At 31.0% G+C, this 8111-nt stretch overlaps 1 pseudogene; it reads right to left on the bottom strand.

The window, feature by feature from the left end:
* Positions 1 to 6892: 6892 nt before the first annotated feature.
* LOC131183620 (small nucleolar RNA R71) lies at positions 6893 to 6992 on the bottom strand (annotated as a pseudogene).
* Between the last annotated feature and the right edge of the window lie 1119 nt (positions 6993 to 8111).

Raw genomic sequence — 8111 nt, 5'->3', positions numbered from 1 at the left:
TGATGGAACTAAATTTATTTTGAGATAGGATATTGTGTTTAGTGAGTTTTTGAGTTATTGTGGATTATTTTTGAGAAATAAATACATGTGTTTTCTTTGGATATGTGGTGATATGGATATATTGTGGAATATTTAATTTGAAATTTAAGTATGAGGTGTTGGAATTAATATTTGTATGAAGGCATAAGTTGCAAATTTGTGTAAGTTGATGTAATTGTTGAATTTTCATTAGAAATTTAATATGAAATTGAGGTTTTATGGATGAATCTGATTATAATTATATCATAATATTTTAGTAAGAGCTTTCGAGATTGTGGTTTTAATTGGATTATAGATGAGTTAAGGACCCAAGCTGGAGATTGGAGATATGGACTTAGATTAGGTTTGATGTAGGCCTCGGATGGGCATTATGAGTTGTTGTGGGCCTGAGGCCAATTTGGGTTATTGTTGATGCTGTATGTTGAGTTTAATTGCAAGGGGTCAGGTCTAGTTATAGAGGAGATTCTGTCAAAATTTTGGCAATAACCTAGGATTAATTTCTTTACTTCTTTAGTTTAAAATTTATTTTTTTTTTAGTCAATTGATAGAGGTTAGTGTATCTATATAGGTAATCGGTGCCGGCCAGTTTTTTCTCTTACAGCCGAACTAGCTATATCTGGGTCAACTAGTCTGTGAGTTAGAGATTGATTTTTTTTTAATTTTAATATTATTAATATTCTTGGCATGCTCATGCATTTTTATAAATATTTATTGATGCATATAATTAGTTAAAACAAATTACGAGCATTCTTATTGAGGCACGTTTAATTGTTATTAATTGTCTGTGACTGTTGCCCTAATGATAATTTGAAATTGTGTGTGTTATTTGTATATATGGTACATGATGGATATGGATTGGATGGGTAGTCATGGCTTGAGCTAGTCTTACTGGAACTCGATCCTCATGGATATTGAAAGTCGGGGTGAGCGCCTCACCCCGACTTTGAGTTGATTTCCCTGGCCCTCATACATGAATTTAAGTGAAAGTCTAGCTTGAGTTGAGCTTGCTAGCAACTCTTGGAATAAAAGAGCTGGATAGAGGATTAGGTCCCATAATAGGTATGGAAATGTTATTCTGAGTACATGTGTGGCTCCAAATTATCTTTTTGTGTGAGAATTAGGTGATTTGCTTGATATAAGTGCTCGGTGTGCATTTTCATGCTTAGGATTGCATTAATTTTAGATAGCTATAGAAATTATAATTATAATCAATATCTAACTCTTTGAGTTGAATACTCACTCCTGTTTAGTTATTTTTCTTAGTTGACAAGTGGATGTTATTTTAAAGTTAACATGCTTTCTTTCTAGCATGGAAACTTAAACTGTTGATGTATTAACTGCATTTTTTTTTTAATTTATATCAAGAACTCCATAGTGACTGTTTTAAATGTCCTTGTGATGTAAAACTAATTTTTTAAACTTAGTATGCATTTGAGGTGAGCTGAGTTCCCATTATGATATTGGATATGATTGTGATTTGAAAAGGTAAGTTAAGCTCCCCAATTTGTGAGTTTTTTTTAATTATGTTATAGGTCAGGTGAGTTTTCCTCTCCATTGGATTGTTAATTTTATAACCGGACTCGATCCGTTTGTTTTCTTAAGTTAGGCCCTCCATTTTGGGTTTAGTTGTTAGGTTGTAGTTACGTATGCTTATTACGGGCTTTGAGGGCATTATGCTGACCTCAGTTCTAGTGCCAGTCTGGTCTAAAAGTTGGGCCTGATAGTTTGTGAGTTAGATATTGATTATTTTCATAATTTCATTATTATTTATAATTTTTATATTTTATATTTTGTGGCATGCCCATGCATTCCTTTATGCACATGTAATTAGTTATATTATTAGGAGCATTCCCTAATTTTTTATGCATTATAATTTTCTATGTTATGTCTCCTTGGGGATAAGTTAGAGCTTTATATATATGTATTTTGGATGTGGAAATCTTAGGGTAGGTATGGCATGAGAATTTCACTGACTCCCATGGATATGGATATGGATGGGTGAGATAGGTATGACAGTTATATGGATCATCTAACTCTTGCCAATGTGGGGTAGGTATAGCACTATATTTCACTGACTCTCATAGAAAAGGTTTAAGATAATATGTTGGATTTAAGAAAGCTAGGGTATGGGGTCAGCTCCCATTATATATTATGGGTGCATGTGTAGCTCCAATTCATCCTTTCATGCGAGGATTGAGTGATTTCTTTGTTTGATCCATTTTCATCAATGGACTACATTAGAAATAGATAGTTATAAAAATTATAATTATAATCAATATCTGAACTCTCAGAGTAGGACATTTATTCCTATTTAATATATTCTTCTAGGTTAAAAGAGGAGCATTTTTTTCTGCAAAGTCTAACTTGCATTTTTCTTTGCAGGTTGTCATATTGCTTAGTAGTAGTTTTTACTTTGTTTAGTTAATTATTTACTTATTTGTTTATTTCACTCTTAGAACGCTGTTGCGACACTAACTTGTATTAATATATTATGTTATTAATTATTTAATAATTAAATGGATTATGTATGTTGGATATCAGGTGACCTGGGCTCCCTTAGTTGTGTATGTGCCATACCTTTTGGGCTAAGATGACTCAAATATAATTATAATATTTTATTTTATCTTGTGTGTTGGGCCCTGAGTTTGGGTCTGGTTATGGGTTTTGTAATAATGAGTCTTATTATAGGCTTCAGGGGCTTTAGGCTAGCTCAAGTTCTAATGCCGGTCCAGCCCATAGAGTTAGGTCATTACAATTTTTTTAATTAAAGAAAAATTTAAAAATATGGGCCAATAATTTTTTAATTTTTTTAGGTCAATAAAAATTAATCTTTTAAAAATTAAAATATGGACTCATTAATTTTTTTTCTTAATTGAGCCAGTAAAAAACCTTTTAAATTATTAAAATATTGGCCTTTAAATTTTTTTCTTTATTGGTCTAATAAAAAAATATCAACTAATAATGATTATAACATTTAGATGTATGGAGCCAATGACGGATATAATAACTAGACCTAAGTGTTTTTTTGTACCTTACTCACAATTTAATTATTTTCAAATTCTTTTTTATTACTTAAAAGTAAATTTAAAGAATATTGTTTACCAATTTTTCAACTTAGTTTAGCCAATTAAAAAAAAAAAGCTTCAAATTATTAGAATATAGACTCATTAAATTTTTTATTTAATTAGGCTAATAAAAAAAATCAACATTTGAAAATTTTGTTAAGATTTTTTTAAGGCTAAACGTGAGAGACACCTAAGAACATACCCATAATTAAAGTACTCTAAGTTAAAAATTAAATTTTTTGAGGGGCTATGGTTTTGTTTTGAGCCCCGAGTTCGATGTTAGATATATGCAACATTAGACCTAGCCATTTTCTGTATTTAGCTCACAGTTTAAATTTTTTTCAAAATAATTTTTTTTATTTCATTACTTAAAGAAATTTTTTTTTCATTTTGTTATGTCAATAAAAACTAGCCTTTTAAAAATTAAAATAAATTCATTAATTTTTGTTTAATTGGGCTACAAAATAATTTAATTTACTGTCATATTGGCCTATTAAATTTTTTGTTTTATTGGGCCAACAAAAAATATCAATTAATAGCGATTATAACATTTAGATACATGGGGCCAGTGACGGATATGTATGTGTTTTATATACCTTGCTCGCAATTTAATTCTTTTTAAATTCTTTTTATTACTTGAAGGTAAATTTAAAAGATATCGGCAACCAATTTTTCAACTAAGTTAGGCCAGTAAAAAAATAAGTTTCAAATTATTAGAATATGTACTCATTAAATTTTTAATTTAATTGGGCTAATAAAAAAATGAACCTTTTAAACTTTTATTAAGGTTTTTTTTGAGGATAAACGTGAGAGACAGTTAAAAATATATGCATAATTAAAGTACTCTAAATTAAAAATTAAAATTTTGGATGGCTCTGTTTCAAACCCTTGAGTTCGATTTGAAGGATACAACATTTACACAAAAGCGTTTTGTTTATTTAACTCATAATTTGAATATTTTTAAATTACTTTTTTTTAATAAATTAAAGGAAAATTTTAAAAATGTTGGCCACCAATTTTTCAATTTTTTATGTTAATAAAACTACTCTTTTAAAAATTAAAATATGAACACATTAATTTTTTGCTTAATTGGGCCAATCAATAAACTTTTAAATTACTACAATATTAGCCATAAAATTTTTTTGATTTATTGGGCAAATAAAAAAATATCAATTAATGATGATTATGACATTTAGACATATGATTGGGCCAATCAATAAACTTTTAAATTGCTACAATATTAGCCATAAAATTTTTTTGATTTATTGGGCAAATAAAAAAATATCAATTAATGATGATTATGACATTTAGACATATAGGGCTAATGATGGATATGAAACTAGACCTAGGTGATAGTTGCTTAAAATGTCATATCTTTATCATTGAATACTTAGTCTTTTAAGTTTGTTTCTTGTTTAATTAGCTTGTTAATGCTTGTTTTTATGTTATTAAGTGTCTACAAGAGATGGAAGAGCTTATGAAGCATAAAGAGAATTGAGCACAAAAAGAAGTAAAGCACACATCAAGCATTTTAAGGCACATGAAGGTGGGATTTTAATGGGGACTTAGCCAATGAAAAAATGGGCTTAGAGGTGTCCTATTCATAGTAATTTGGAGGCTAAGTGAAAAATGAGCAAATTCGAACATCAACCCATTTTGAGCTTCTTTTGACAGCCTTATTGAATCTTATATGTGATATACTATTTAGAGTTTGAATGTGACCTTCTGGGCTTAGAGGGACCTTATTTGAAAATTTTGAGGTAATATATGAAAAATGAGAGCAATTGGGTCAGATTATATTACGGGTCACATGTTGAGTGTGTTTGGGCTTTTATGTGGAGCTATGTGGAACCAGGAGTTAGGGCCTTAATTAGTGAGTTCAATTATTTTATTTAGGGCCCAAAATAAATAAAATAAAGGTGTGTGGGCGCCCTAGGTCATGCAAGTGGTAGATTTATATAAGTAAAGTTGTTTTTATCTTGTTTTCCTACTTTAACTAGAATTCTTGAGGGAGTTTTAAGTCAAAATGCGACTAGGACTTCCAAATTAGATTTTGAGTCTTAGTTAACCTATTTTTCTCTATAAAAAAGGGTCCAAAATATAGAGTTGGAGTTCATAAATTCCCTTCTACTCATTGTGGCCAAATTCCCTCTTTGTGCATTCAATGGTGTTGATCACTTGATCTAGTTGCTAGTGTGATTTCTTCTTCTTTTTTGACTTATGGAGCACTTCTACATCCCTTTGGAGTGTGTGGCATCATCATCAACATCAGATTCAATTTGTTCCAATTGTATTCATAAAGGGCAACATGTTCTTATTTGTTTTTGTTATTTTGATTGTGTTTTCTTTTGTTAGATATTTTGAGCTATCAATTAAATCAATATTTCTTCACTTGAATATCTATGTTTCTCTGGTGATTCATGAAAAAATGGTATGTTTAATTATTTAGGAGACTTACTACTTAATTATTCATGTATGTATGTTTAATGCTAGTATAATTGATTAAGTCTGTAATTGCTTGATTAACTTTACATCAGTAATAAAGGTGATATTATGTGAATTCATCATATTGCCTAGAGATTCATAGTTTAGGTTAAATGATTATGGTTGTGTAATTATTATCTAGAATTGGTGATGTTTTTCTAGTATGTTAAAGCTGCCATTGAGCTCATTCTTACACTTGACTAAGGTTGTTCAATTAGTTAGGTGTTAATTAGACGCTTACTTTAATTAATCTAATAAGCAAGGAGAAAGAGGGAAATTGACGCTTGTTTGGTTTCTACAATAATTTGTTTAAGTGAATGAATTATTGCATTAGTGTCAATGATTGATATTTAATTCTTATAGTGGATACATATCTCTCTATTGAGCCATTTACCATATTATGTTAATTTGTCTTAGTTGCATTCTTGTCAATTTGCATAGTTTAGCTTTTTGTTTAATTTGCTTAATTTAGTTTCCTTAGAATTAATAAAATTCAAAACCCCCTTTTTTCTTTATTGTTAGTGTGTGTGAGGACTTGAGTTCACCTTGCTAATTGGTCAATCATTCTCTGTGTGATCAACCTTTACTTGCTCTTGCTATAAGCTAGTCAGTCTAGTAGAGTATTTTATTTAATTGGTGCATTTAGCATGCACTAAATTTTAGCACCGTTATCGAGGAATGATTTTGCATTGATTAGTAAATTTGAATTCAAGTATGTTTGAAGTTTGTTTTAGTGTTCTCTTTCAGGTTATATGTGGGGATATCGACATAAGGCTTCAACGCATTAAAGATTTTCTAAAACATCTATTAGAATCTATAAGCTCATCTCAAAACATTCCTTTTGTTGCTACAGATGTACCTCCTATTGAAGAACAATTTGAAAATCCTTTTATTGATCTTCTGAGCAAGAAGCCGAAACAATACTAATGGCAGCGAATCAAAATGCCAATCCTACTCTAAAAGAGTTGGCTACTCCTAACACAAACTAATAACCATTGTGTATTTAATATCCTACTTTAATAGTAGCTTTTGAATTAAAATCTGGATTGATACATCTTTTGCCCTCTTTTCATGGTCTTGTAGGTGAAGACCCTCATAAGCACTTAAAGGAGTTCCATGTGGCGTGCTTGATCATAAAACGAACAGGGATCACTAAAGAGCAAATTAAGCTTAAAGCTTTTCCTTTCTCTCTAGCTGATTTAGCTAAGGATTGGCTCTATTATTTACCATCATGATCCATCACCTCATGGAATGACATGAAAAGGCTTTTTTTAGGAAAATACTTTCCAGCCTCTAAAGCTGCCAATATAAGAAAGGAAATTTATGGCATCATGCAGAAGAAACCTTACATGAGTATTGGGAGAGGTTTAAGAAATTGTGTGCTAATTGCCTTCATCATCAAATTAGTGATCAGTTGCTTATCCAGTACTTTTATGAAGGGCTTCTCCCACTTGATAAAAGCATGATTGATGCTGCAAATGGTGATGCCTTGGTTGATAAGACACTTAAAGCTACTAGGAAATTAATTGCAAATATGGCTATCAATTCTCAACAATTTAGCACCAAGTGCGAAGCACCACAAAAAGAGAGTGAGTGAGGTAAGTCATTTTTCTTTAAAAAATCAAATAGCCAATCTTACCTCTCTTGTGAGCCAATTGGTTATAGGTAATGTGCAACAAGTTAAAAAGTGTGAAATTTGCTAACTACAAGGGCATGCAATTGACATGTGCCGAACATTACAAGATCAGCCAAGTAAGCAAATTAGTGCTATAGGTGGATTTCTTGGACAACCACAAAGGAGATATGATCCTTACTTTAACAAATACAATCTAGGATGGAGAGATCACCCCAATTTTAGCTATGGTGGTCAAGCTCTAAGGAACAAGTTTCTTAATGGTCCTCTAGCTTTCCAACAGGCACAACCACAATACCACCAAAGGTAGCCAGCTGCGCTATCTCAAAGCCAAGGGATGTCACTTGAGGATGTAACACCCCTCACTCGACTACAGTGTAACCGAGTAAGGCGTGCTACATTCGGTGCCGGAACACCCTAACTTATCTTACTTTATTTCTTTAATAATTTTAAACTCATTATATTTTAATATCAATTATTTTTCTATAGAGAAATCAATGGAGTTTTCCCTAATCTAATAACGCTTGGCGTATCTTGCTATTTACCTGCTTGAAATTTTCGATAATAATCTCATCATTTCATGCATCAGCTATATATTTCAATTCTGTCTTCAAACCCATACATTCTCATTCATGCTCAAATCACATAAGCAAAAATTTCAAATTTCATTAATTTACATAATTTACAAAATAATTACATAATCTCATAATTTACATGATGTATAAATTGATTACATATGAAATAGCCAAACTAATGTGAGCCCTATCTACATGCAGTGCTGAGGAGGTGACAACCTTGAACACTCTGTAGATCCAAACTCCAAATTGCCAGTCTAATATCCACTGGGCTTTGTTTTCAGCACCTGCGCGAGGGAAACAAATCCATCGCGC

This window comes from Hevea brasiliensis, chromosome 9 (genome assembly GCF_030052815.1).
Source record: "Hevea brasiliensis isolate MT/VB/25A 57/8 chromosome 9, ASM3005281v1, whole genome shotgun sequence".
NCBI classification, from domain to species: domain Eukaryota; kingdom Viridiplantae; phylum Streptophyta; class Magnoliopsida; order Malpighiales; family Euphorbiaceae; genus Hevea; species Hevea brasiliensis.
Note: the sequence above shows the minus strand (reverse complement) of the source record. Positions and strands in the feature narration are given on the sequence as shown.